The sequence below is a fragment of the Lasioglossum baleicum genome, chromosome 12 (genome assembly GCF_051020765.1).
Source record: "Lasioglossum baleicum chromosome 12, iyLasBale1, whole genome shotgun sequence".
In the NCBI taxonomy this organism is placed as follows: domain Eukaryota; kingdom Metazoa; phylum Arthropoda; class Insecta; order Hymenoptera; family Halictidae; genus Lasioglossum; species Lasioglossum baleicum.
In genome coordinates, this window is record NC_134940.1 from 14,224,737 (window position 1) to 14,237,949 (window position 13,213).

General features: G+C 35.5%; 2 protein-coding genes across 2 annotated transcripts in view; both read right to left on the reverse strand.

Annotated features, from left to right (window-relative positions):
• Nucleotides 1-6,258, reverse strand: part of Cht (choline transporter) — a 26,279-nt gene extending 20,021 nt beyond the window's left edge. Inside the window, exons 1-2 of the mRNA XM_076434323.1 lie at nt 5,872-6,258; nt 250-576 (exon numbers count right to left, since the gene is read on the reverse strand). The gene's annotated coding sequence lies outside the window, so the exon portion shown is untranslated. The remainder of the gene's footprint in view (nt 1-249; nt 577-5,871) is intronic.
• The window catches only part of LOC143213948 (uncharacterized), a 26,759-nt gene continuing 19,462 nt past the window's right edge, over nt 5,917-13,213 (reverse strand). The window contains exons 13-16 of the mRNA XM_076434343.1: nt 11,757-11,831; nt 11,349-11,487; nt 10,998-11,272; nt 5,917-9,630 (exon numbers count right to left, since the gene is read on the reverse strand). The gene's annotated coding sequence lies outside the window, so the exon portion shown is untranslated. The remainder of the gene's footprint in view (nt 9,631-10,997; nt 11,273-11,348; nt 11,488-11,756; nt 11,832-13,213) is intronic.

Consider the following 13,213-nt stretch of genomic DNA (forward strand, 5'->3'; position numbering starts at 1 on the left):
AAAACTATGAAAAAATAACCGGACAAAAGAAATTGTTCTTCTATGATATTCCTCCTTCGATATCGTTTAAATTATGCCATAAATATTGTTTTTGTGCCATTAAAAATAAAGGAGATATTTAGGTGGCCTCTCCTTCAGCTGAGACACCCTGTATTGTATAAAGTGTTTTAGTATTTTGTCCAGTAGTTAACTGGTGCCATCAGTCCGATGAAGATGAGGTTGGTTAATTGATTTGTTAATTTGCATTACCTCTGAAGACCCCGTGGGGTACAATCACGCAGTAGCGGGGGACAGCCTCACACCGGTACCGGCAGCATGTCCTGATGTTGGTCCTTCCAGACAGCCGACGACGACGGAAGGTTGGGGTTTGGGGGGCAGCAGTCGCCCCACCGGAGCGAGGTCTTCTGGGAGGGGCTATTCCTTGTTCTAAACGCGAGGCCGCCCATGGGCGCTGATGGCCATCGATTTTTACACAACTCACTGAGTCTGCTCTTCTACCCTTTCCTTCCTCCTTGATTTTCTCCTTCGATCGCGCCACTTACGTACCAATCGCTATTGATCAGTACGATCGCTCATCTGAAACATATCCAACCAAAATTGGCTATTATTCGAATATCTATTTCTATAAAACTGTATACGGGGCGATTCCGCTAAATTCGAGATCAACGTTTTTCTCGTAAACCGTAAGTATTTGAACAAAATGGAAGAGCCAGAACTTAGGGTATATTCTTACAGTCAACACGATAACCTACGTCAATTTTTTATATTTACATTATTGTTTTTCAAGAAACGATGGTAACCTTCAGTATTTTAAACCGAATGTTCTATGATTTTTAATGAACCGTGGAAACATGGGTCCAGACTGACGATTACTGCCAAGGTCGTACAACGTCAGAAACAACGTTATTTTAGACGACTATAAAACCATCAATTTTTAAGATTTGGAAAAATCCTTCGAGATACGAATTTGAAGAAAATCCTAAACTTTATTTATTTAGTTATATTTATTATGTATATACATATGATCATTTCAGACGACTAAAATATTATTTATGCTGTCCCAAATAAGTTGATAATTATTTAAATACAATTAACCCTTCAGAGACGACGCCTGTGCACTGTACTGACTCTGATAAATATTTCAAAATTGATTTCACATGGTCGGATGATTATTAGAGGCAATACACTTTCATGCATCATTGTTTTCTTTCTAGAATTTCAGGATAGCTGTGAAAAATATCAAAAAATCAGTAATCAAAAGATTACGGTCGTCCCTGAAGAAATAAATTCAGACACATGTTTAAAACAAAATGCAACAGAGACCATAATTTTCAAAAATTGATTTAAACTTGAAATTCCAACCAGTTAAATCTTAAATTAATTTTCTATAAAAATTAACTTAGAATAAATTTATTATAAGAATTCTCCTTAACTTTTTAGATTCATTAATCTTTGGACACGTGGGACTGAATGTAAAATAATACTACATACGCAGTTCTATACACTATACATACAACCTATACATATGTCAATCACCATTCAAAGCACAGTTGAGTTTATACATTCGTGAAGTTTCCGTGAGAAATTGTTTACCTTGAAAACTATACTACTTTAAGTATTTAGTAACGATTCGTGTATAGTGTCAGCATTGTGCGTACAATATTCATAATCATTGCTAGTGTTGTTACAGGTAAGTCTCGTTGTTATAGTTCGTTCACATCGCATCACTTTCTACGCTTCATTATTAATCTTTACTATTAGTATTATATATTACTATATATTACTATTATGGTAATTAATACTTCTGAAGAATTAAAACCATCCCTGATAACCAGTATCGAATGTTCAAAACTCGTTGTGACTTTGTCGTTACTGCACTGAACTTTGAGATTAGCTTAGAGTGAGAGATTTCAACGCTATCCAGCATTAAAATCTCCAAGTACTAAGTCCCTTGCGATTCATGGCTCCAGCGAATACAGATTAAATTCTTGCGCAAAATTGTGATAAGTAGACACCGGATTTTATGCATTTAAAACAGTGAAAATGTTAAAAGACTTTAAGAGTGTGAATATATCATATTATTTTCATCACATTAAAATTATTAATGAAGAATATAAATTTATATTTAGCTCCTACGTCTTGCAATTGCAAACATAAACATCCGGAGTCTAGCGATAACATTTCCGGATATATATTTTTTCTTTTATCTGTTCGATTGACTAACCAGAATCCAACATAGACATTCGACATTTGCTCAAATCAAACATATGTTCGAGTTTGCACATGTCAAGTTATCATTCGCTTCGCACTTTTAATTGAACATAGCTGACACGACCATGAATTGGAAGTCTATAACACTACCGACCTTCGTGTGGCCTTAAACCTCAATATTCATGTAGAAAGTGTATATATCATTTTTATGGCAACTAGAAAGGAGGTATGTATGGTCGGGGACAGAGTGAGATGAGTGAAAAGGCGAAGACTATTCGTTCTGGACCAACTAGCGACTTTCATCAGTTCAACTACGTAGCATTCCTAATCTAACACTATACATATAAATTGTCTTGAACGTCGATACATTTAGCAATAGAGCAAGAAAGTTTGTATAAATTCTGTTAACATACATAAACGCACAATAAAAAAAACAATCGTTTTTCTGTAGTATACATTTCATAAAATTGTACGACGAGCAACTTTCTTTCATTTTTGCTTTCTTCATTGCAAACGATATTTGTTCCCATAATTATGAAAGTGGCCTAATTGTAAGTCAGAATTAAGGAAAAATTAGTTTATCAATTATTTCACAGCGCATTATTTTAAACTAAATTAATTCAATGTCATTTTTACCATATTTGTTGTATATGACTTTGTATATGACTTAGACCACTTTCATAATTTATGGGCTTTCAAATTATCTATTATTAGAATCTATTGTTCGTATCGAAAGTTATTTATGACTCGACCTAATACATTAAGTACATATAAAATTTAAATACTGTTTACATCAAAATTCAAAGAAAATATTTTATGCATATCAGTCTTTTGATGGTCATTATTAGACTGTGGATCTTTATGCAAAATAAAAATTATCTGCATCGATTGCAAAAAATAGAAACTAAATTGAATGTTATTTCTTCCCTTAATGATTTGAAGAGGGAATCATTTATCATGATAACAGTCATTGTTTCAACGTGTACAGAATATTTCTGTGATGAATCGACATCGGTATAATAAATATGTATTATCAGTATCAGCGTGAAATATCATGTAACTATGGCGTTTGCAGTGACCTTACAGCTTTTATAGACGGAATAATTGAAGAAATCGATCTACTCTAAAAGAGCGGTATAGAAGAGAAGTCTAGAATAAGTATAGATGCACGTGTAAAAACAGTGAGATCATATGAAATGAGTTAATCAAGCCATACAAGATTTTTTCAACTGAAATGCAAATTATAAAGAAATCTTTTACATTGAAAATTCTTTTATCATAATACAACTCGAGCAATCTTTCACGAATAGTTTCAATTATTAAAAATCGGAGGGAGAGAAAATTGTATGCTAATATTTTGAGTGTAGAAAAGTGTTTAAAATTAAGGAAAAGAATCAAATTATAGTCCAAGTCATTTGTTTGTTAATTTACATATTGAACAGTATGAAAAATGAAGAAAATAAAAGAAAAATGTTACGAAATTTATTTTTTTTCAAGATTTGTGTGGGTACATAGATAAATCTGTACTTACACACCTCCCCTCCGCCCCCCCCACCTAATTATCTTTCCATGGTTTCCCATGATATACCTATACCTTGTTTACATAGACAGAATCGATAAACAAAATTACATACAACCCGTACGTTACCAGCTATGACTATTCAACTAAATAATCGTCCATAAACAAAAATAAGGAAAATAATGGAAACATTAAATACGGTTCTTACCCCATGAGTAATATTTTTTCCACGAATGTGAGCAATGTTCATTAATGAAAATCACATATTAATTATCTGTACATTATTATTTGCTCTTTGATATAATTTCAAAAAACTATGTATGTACATACACTAATGTATGTAAACTATGTATGTAAACTATGTACGAGTTTATAAACAGTAACCCTTAGTTGGTCCAGGAATATTTCGTTCACGTAAGAAGCTTGATCGTAACAAAGTCGTTAATTACTTTACACAGTAAACTAATTAACTAGAGACGTTAACGAACATGTACATATGTATATATGTCATCCTCTACTACTGCCAGAATGACATCCACAAATTGTAAGTAGAATTGGTTTCAGAAAACGTATTCCTTTATGAGCCATTCCATGCCAAGTAATCGTACTTTTTACGATTTCAAACTTACTAAATTAAGAATAATTACCGAAAATGTAATGTTAACAAAATTTGTTTGAAAAATTGTAGTTCGAACAATATCATAGACATCAATACGAAACAGACTATACTGTATGTAAATCGACAATAGAATGTGTTGCATGAAGTTAGTTGCAGGCCGTTAATGTCCCGGTGATGTTTAAGATATATTTTGATTAAGTGGACCTTTTTATATTTTTCATTGTTTGCAAATTCCACATATTAAGCGATGATGAAAGAAAGTGAATGTAACACTCTGGTCTCGTATAATCAATTTTGGGACAGTCATTAGAGCCAGTATGGTGTACAGATGGGGTCCATGAAGGGTTAAGTTAACATTTAAAATGGCCGCAAGTACATTAACTCTTCCTCGTTTTATAAGACAGACTCAACATTGATTTTGCACCAATAGTAAAAACAATTGTAGTATTTAACTGTATAATGTATAATACTGTATAATGTTGTAACAAATTCTGAAATAAAAGAGAGGGAACACGTTGGAGCGCAAGGGGTTAAGCTTGGTTCGTGACCGGCTTGTTCATGGTTCGTTCATGTTCGCTTCGTGCTTCGTTCATGTCTAGTTCATTCGTTCATAACTAGTTTTGTAAACCGATCGAGTGAGACTCGTTCAAGTATGTACAAGTTATGTATCTTAAGTTAGTTCAAGTCTAGTTAGATCTCAGTTTAGGTCTAAGATCTAGAAACTAGACCACATTCACATTCAGTCTGAAGTTGCTCACTAAACACTACATTCCTTCAGTTCAGGAATGTAATCGATCGAATCTAAAAATTACGGATTCCGGGAATATTTCATTTTTAGACAGAAATTATACTACATTTCATACATTTTCTAATCATTCGACCGCGGATCTTTATGCAATATAGAAATTTCTTACCTTAATTGCAACAAACTGGCGGGAAATAGAAGTTCATTCTCTTCCCTCTTATATCATTTTTGTCACGAATGCATAAAATCCACAGTCATGCAGAATTAACGAAAATTTGAAGTTTGGCATTGTACATTTCAAATATACAAAGATTTGTCACACGATTTATTAGAGAATACACGGAATGTATTAGAAAATAGAGAAGACCTTACGGTAAAAAGAAAATTGCATTTCTTCATTCGTGCATGTTTCCTTTCAAACATTTGCCTTAAGTTGAATTAGAACTTATCATTAATCAAATACTTTACGCTTGCTAAAGTATTACGAAATGAGACGTTTTTATTTAAAAAATAAGTAAAAATTAACACGTAACAGAACTTTAATATTGAACTAAACGAATAACAAGTATGCAAAAATAATAATCTTTTGTAATAACGCAGAAAGAGAGTAACTCCAATTCAGAAATGAAAGGATACGCGATATCTTAGCCAGACGGCAAATCGGATTATTAACCGACTAAACAAATTTTCCGAAAAATGTCAGTTACGGAACAGCGCGGTACATTTCGAGAAAAGAAGAAATCAACGGATAAAATCATACGAAGTATAAATACTTACAGGTCCGTGATGTGCTGAATCCTGAATCTCCGTGCTACCACTCGCTGTTGCATCGGAACGGTGGAAGATCCATCTTGTATCCCACTATTCTTGAAAGAAACTCGGGTCTCCGGTGACGAACTCCGATCGAATGCTTGATCGCGACCACTTAATTTCACTTTTACGGTGAACCGGAACCGTTGAATTGGGAAAAAGTCGTCGGTACCTTCGGGAACGAAACAAGCCGGGACGAGACGCGAAACGAGACGATAGAAAAAATAACTAAAACGTAATCGAGGGTGACGAGCAACGAGACACCCCTGATGATTCTCGTACTCCTCGTCGTCGTCGCCCTCGTCAAGAACGGCGTGCTCTGGCGTTCTTAACGGTCCTGAAGGCCACCCCGTACTGAACCAACGATATCTCTTAGACAAGGACTGGCGGAGGGGTGATTCTGATATTGATTCGAGCCTCGTGACGTCATAGCCACTCTCGGGGGTATGTCCTACCCTCTGACTTTACCTCCATCTCGTTCGCACAGTTTTCGTTTCGATTGGCTGTCTCCTTCTAAACGCCCACCTCCACTTCTCCTCGCGGCGCTCCGGGTTCTTTTGAACCCCCGATAGGGTTGAAGGGAGGCGTGGACTGAAAGGTTACGGGCCTGCGCTTCGTACGCTACCACCGGCGCGAGAGCTACCCCCTTTCACTAGCTGTGAACGGGAATCCAGGTGAGCAAAGGTGTGTAGTCCGGTACCATGTTGGTCAAAAGAGAGTTTGGAGGATGATTGCTGTATTAGAAATGAGTATTTAATAGCGGCCATTTAATCGCGACCAATCGATCTGTTATTCCACCCCCGGAATTACTGAAACAATCCGTACTCTTATTTGCATTAGTAAGAACAGGTACGTATTTGACGCACAGTCCATCGTTTCAAGCAAATCAGAGGCAAAGTGCCATTTGCTTAATGAATGGTACCAATGGAAATGATGAACGTTCGTTACTTCTACCTCTACGCAAACGTGAGATTCGATTTGTTTTATCAACACTAGATTCACATTACATTTGTTTTAATTACTTTTTCTAAGTAACAAGAACGTATCGATCCAAATTTTTAGCCATTCTTTTTATAATATGCATATACCCAAAGAAATACATTTGTTATGATTAGACTGCGGATGTTTATGCAATTTTTATAGGCGAATTTTAAGAAAGTGGAATAAAATATAATCTTATTTCCAGTGGTAGAGTAGCCTTTGCAGATCTCAACAAAATAAAAATTATAATAAGTTCTATTGAATTTTATATTCCACCCTTTTTTGAAAATTTTCAGAAGCCATAAGTGCATAAAGATCCGCAGTCTTGTTATCATTTTACATTACTTTGTCAGCGTAACAAGAATGTATCTGTCCTTTTCAGTCACTTCTTTACAATATATTATAAATATACCGAAATAAATAATTGTGAATTAATAATATTAAAAATATTGAAAGCAAACATGCATTTACAATGAAGAAATGCAATTTTCTTTTTACCATAGTCTCTTTTATTTTCTAATATATTTCACTGATTGTTCTCACTGGAAATTGTATTTCTATTTAAAATCGAGTGACAGATCTTTGTGTATTTGAAATGTACAATGCAAAACTTCAAATTCTGGTCAATTATGTATGACTGCAGATTTTATGCATTCATGACAAAAGTAAGTGGGTGTAAATCTAAATATTAAAAATTTAAACATATTATTTTTAAGAAGAAAATAAATTTCTACATATTACACTCCAGTTTGTTGCAAATCAGGTAGAGAATTTTAATTTTGCATAAAGATCCGCTGTCTAGTGATCAGATACAACACTGAAAGAACGACTAATGAACAGATATGAATAATAATGAATAGAAAATAAACATATAGGACCCAATTTCGCGCTAATGATAGAAACTCTATTTGCTTAAAGCCATCCCAGCATAATTATAAAATGGAAATTGTCTCCCACACTTTATATATTTGCTATAATTTCACGTGGAATGTACATGGATCGTGTTTGTCACAGTGTACTGGCTTTTTCTCTTGTGAGACAAAGCGTTGACAAGATTAGCATAAAGAAAGCTAATAGTGTCTGAACAATGAAAAGTTTCCCTACTGTATCTGCCCTGGGTAATAGAAGCTCCGCACGAACAGACTCGCCAGATTAAGACTTGTGTCCCCACTCTACCTTCCCCTTCTAGAACGCTATACTCCCACGCATCCGCCGCGGCCCGGTCACGTGACGCATTTCCTCTCTGTCTTTCATGTGTCCGGTACTGGCGAAGAGAGGATATGTAACTCGTTCCTTTCAATTTATGCTCCCTCCCCGCATCTCTGCGCACAAATACATTTAATCCGTCTTATCTTACTTCACACGTCCGCTACCAACGTCACTTCTTTATGACGCCCACGATCTCGTATTTTATGGAAAAGTTAATTTAATATTCATTATGCACGTTTTTAAGACAATTTAATAGAAATTAGAATAGCGTGCACGTATTTTCTTCGTGTTGCCGACAGTCAATAAACGATAGGTTATGCATTATTTTCAGACTTTTGTTTTATTAATTACAAGTGAAGTATTGCTAATGATGAAAATATTTTTAGTTGTAGCAGTGAGAGAGAGATATTGCTGTCTTACGCAAAGATTTATGCGTTTATTGTGAAAAAGTGACGACGAATACAATCTTGTTATGTGCAATTCATTAATTTACCTAATTCTTGTGTTTATTAGTATAATACATTTTTATTGTACGATATAATCTTCTCAGAAATAAAATGTGCAACTATATAAAAATCATAAGATTCTAACATGAACTGTCATAGAATTTATTGTATATACTATACTTCCGTAGATGCAAAATATTTTTTGGCGAAAATAGAACTTTGTGTACATTTCAAGAATAGAGAAGAATATTCAATTTTATCATTAACTAATAGTTGAGTCACGACAACGAATGATATCTTGCCAGGGGAGGGAGCACGAAACGCGTCACGTGACCGGGCCGCGGAAACGAGGGGGAATAGCGTCGTAGGAGGGGAATGTATATATGGAGTGGAGACACAAGTTTTGAGGCGACACTGCCTCTACATATATTGACAGCCATTCTGTGACAACGAAGATGCGACATAGCGAATTGAAATTTTCAGAGACAATGTCGTCGCAGAATGAAGATAGACAAAAATCGTATTCGCTAAGTGAATCGGGAAACCAAACCTTCCTATACCTTCTCCGCTCCTGCATAGTCGATACCACTTGACCCACTCTTCCGAATCCAGAAACTGTACCTTCGCTTTTATATCCATTCTCCATAGATCCTCGACATCGACAAACTCGATTTTATCAAAGGCGACTGGGTAGGACACGTGGGACCGAGCACAAAGTAAACAGTTATGATTGAAACGAAGGAGAATAACGTCCCCAACGATGAAAAAGGATCGTTCCTTTGTTTATGGTACCAACAATAAATCGGGAATTCATGAAAGAAATCATGCCAGATCTCAAGATTCATGAGTTACCGTTTCAATTAGTAATAGCCATTGTTAAAAAATACAATTTTAATGTCTACGACAAAAATACCATTGCGTTAATAAATGTAATGTATTCCATCAATGGAAATAAGAACACATATTATTATGTAAATTATTATATAAATATTGTAGATACTCAAAGTTCATTGGCAAATTATTCCACAGGAGCTTCTTGATAACAGGGCACACAGCGCACTTTATTACGGTCGACACAGGTGGAAGTTTTCTGAAACAAACATCAGAATATATTTCAGATACTTACAAATGCACATTTGAAAAATTAATACTGTTATCAAATTAATTGTATTGGAGTTTAATATATTGTACTGGACATTTATAGAAAATATCTCGGTAACTATTAACTTTTTATCCCTTATATCCTTATTAGTTTTTTATTCGGGGTTCAATTCTCTCTTCAACCACAAGATTGAAATTTACCCTTTACAATAAAGAAACTCAAGGTGATCTTTATATCTCGATAAAGAAGAAAAATAGAAAAAAAAACTAATCATCATATTGAATGTTACTCGTGAAACCATACAACTTTCGTTTCAACCATTTTTTCATATACCAAATAGTTCGCAAGTAAAGGTGGCACACTTAACTGAATCACCCTGTAGATGAACGACAGGAGCACAGAATCGAGTTATTGAACTTATTAACTGGAGAAATAATAGATTCCGCTATGTTTAGTAACGGAAAATTGAATATTCGACGAGGCAAGATCCAACGATATTGGTCACGCTGCTAAATGTCACGTCAAAAAGTCAAGTAGTTCACGTCGCGCGGACTGGTGTATTGAAAATTGCCACGTGTCAGGTGAAGCACCTGGCAACAATAGGCACGTGCACTCTGGAACGTCGTAACAGGATATGATATGACTGGGTTCCACGGGTATCAGGGGTGGTTCGAGTTCATGGCCCTCATTGTGACTCCCGAGTGCCTCGTGCCGTGCACTGTACAGTCTCATAGGTTGCGAAAGGGGTGCTGTGACTCACAACGTAAGTTTGCAGCGGATTTGAGCTTCAATAAAATTCTATTTTACAAAACGATTTCTTTTTGTAAAGATTCCTATGCAGATCGAAAGTGTATCTGAAAAAGCCGTACGTTATTATTCAGTTCGCTTTGTTTCATCCATTTAGCAATTAGCGTCGCCTACTTTTGCTGACTTTTTATGTGAAAAATATGGCAGAAGGTGTCATTGACGAATTTCCATTTGTTTCCACGGTCAGTACGAGGTTACCAAAATATCTAAAACTTATTGTAAGTAGATGCACATTTTCATCGAACAGAAAGTTGTGAATAACATATATCCAAAGAATATATACCATAACAAATTAATAACTTAATTGCAAATTAATCATTAATTTTCCTTGCAAAGGGCAATTCCTAAGATCATTCATTCATTCACTCGGAGAACATTTTCGCAAAGGAAAAAGTAACTTCAAATGACCTCAGGATACACTCTTGTCAAGGAAGTACATTTTTTGGATACCCTATATACACAAACAAAGAAAACAATTTAATATTTAAAACTTTTAAAAATATGAGAGGCACTGTAGATATGCTCCGCAGTGTATTTTCGAACATTACCTTGTCGAACACTTCATCGGCCGGACAAGGAAGTATCTTAGCTGTAGATCCCGCGCATTCGACGTACAGCAAACAGTCCAGAGGATAAGGCAACAGGAGTACCCTTTCCTGATCTTCCGAACTCTTTACTTGCGGACACCGTGGAATTTGACAATTGTCCGCCAGTTGAGTATCAGATTCGCCTATTTGTGGTAATGGTACACCAGCTGCTACCAGAACGATCATCAAGCATGCGCTGTACATTGCCAGAGCCAATTTCATTTTGTCTTTGAATTCTGAAAACAGAATCGAACTAAGCATACAAAATATTTTTTACACCATGGCATTTGGAGGACTCGTTTAGGTGGCTACCTTTAAGTGGACCACCCTAGATGTACAAACAAATGTACAAAGTTAATTATTTAACCTCCGACCTGAATACGCGCGGGGATGCAATTACCGAAAAAGTAGCAATACGGCTGAGGGACATTGTTCAACTTCGTTGCTTCACCTACAATTAAAGGGTAATTAGTGAAATATGATCGTCTGCTTTGTAAGCAAGTAATAACGGTTAATTAAGTATGTCAACTAAGATGTTCTTCTAGCAACATGGTGCAATTGTACACAAAAGAATGCGACGAGGTCATGGCGCAAGGAAAATTTTGTTGGTTAATTGTACTTCTAATTAAGGGTTACGGTGTTCGTACAATTCAAGTTTACTATATATACACAGACAAGTTTTTATGCAGATAGATATCTCGGAAGAAATGTGGTACGCACACTTGTTAGACTCCATGCGGTTGTAATTGCATAACTATAGCTACACCTTTCTCAAGCTCCCTTTCCCATGTTCACCTGCTAACGAAATTTCGGATGTTTATTCTGAGCAATTATTATAAACAATAGTAAAAACTATATTCAAAATCGTATATTCTAAACAGATTTTTGTGCAGATCCGCTTTAATAACTAAAACATGTATGGAATTTGTAGGTATAATTTAAAGCAACTTTTATAAATTAAATTCACTTTCATTTCAGACAGCAAAGTCCACTTTCATTTTATGTTACAATTTAAAATTCGAAAATTTTTTCAAACATGTTTTATTTATAAATATTTTATTAGAATTATATGTACTTTTATATTGAATATTGTTTGTTGTCAATTTCTTAATCAAAACTAGTTACCGAAATGACAAACATTACTAGCGTACAATTAAACATTATTATTGAGGATAAAGATAATAATTAATCATTATTATTATTATCATTATAATTAAACATAATTAAATATCACGTATACGAATACAGACAAAACACTGAACTTTAATTTGACCGGGTCAAAAGCTTTCGCTTCAATCGACGAAGATAACCGGAGCCGGCTTCCTTCATTAAATCAAAATCAGATAGTCCATACGTATATCATAATTGATACGATCGCATTCGGATGGTTCTTCAAGAACACACACGCGTGATCCTCAATAGCCAAGTTGTCGAGGGATGTCCGATTAGTGCTCGACACGATTTTTTTTTTTTAAGGTAATATTTTAGTCGGCGCGAGCCTTGCCTACGTTTGCTATGTTCAACGAGGGAAGCAGAAGGTGTTCTTCAAGTAGGAAGCAGTTGTCGATGGACAAAATGGGTCACGAGTCGTGACCTCCGCGTCTTTTGCACAACCTCGAGGGTCCTGCTTCTCCACTTAATTACCTCTACGTCCTCTGTGCATGCGACACGAATTTTAACACATCGAATGTAGACGTCGTCGCGTCGTCGTGACGAAGAAAGTCATTTTGGATAATGCAACACTGAAGACGGTTAACAGAGAACGAATTCTCCCAATGTTCTTTCATCTTTCTTACGTTGCAACTATCGGTGAACTTGTAGAAAAGGCTCCTTCCTTCAGATCTCAATGACCTTGACAACATATTTCAAGGTCATTGAGATCTGAGGGAAGGAGCCTTTTCTACAGGTCCCGATAGTTGCAGCGTAAGAAAGATGAAAGCACGTTGGGAAAATTTGTTCTCTGTTAACTGTCCACAAAATAGTCATTTCTTTGTTAGCACGAACACTTAAGGGAGAGTATGCTCCTATGAAATTGTCAGGAGATTTTTAATGGAATTGTGATTGGCACTTGAGTTTTGAAATTCTTATTTCCTCAAACAAATTGAATGCTATCTTTGAAGCAGTGTCGTTAGATCAAGGGGGGGGGAGCGCGGATTGAGGAGAAGAAGTTAGAAGCG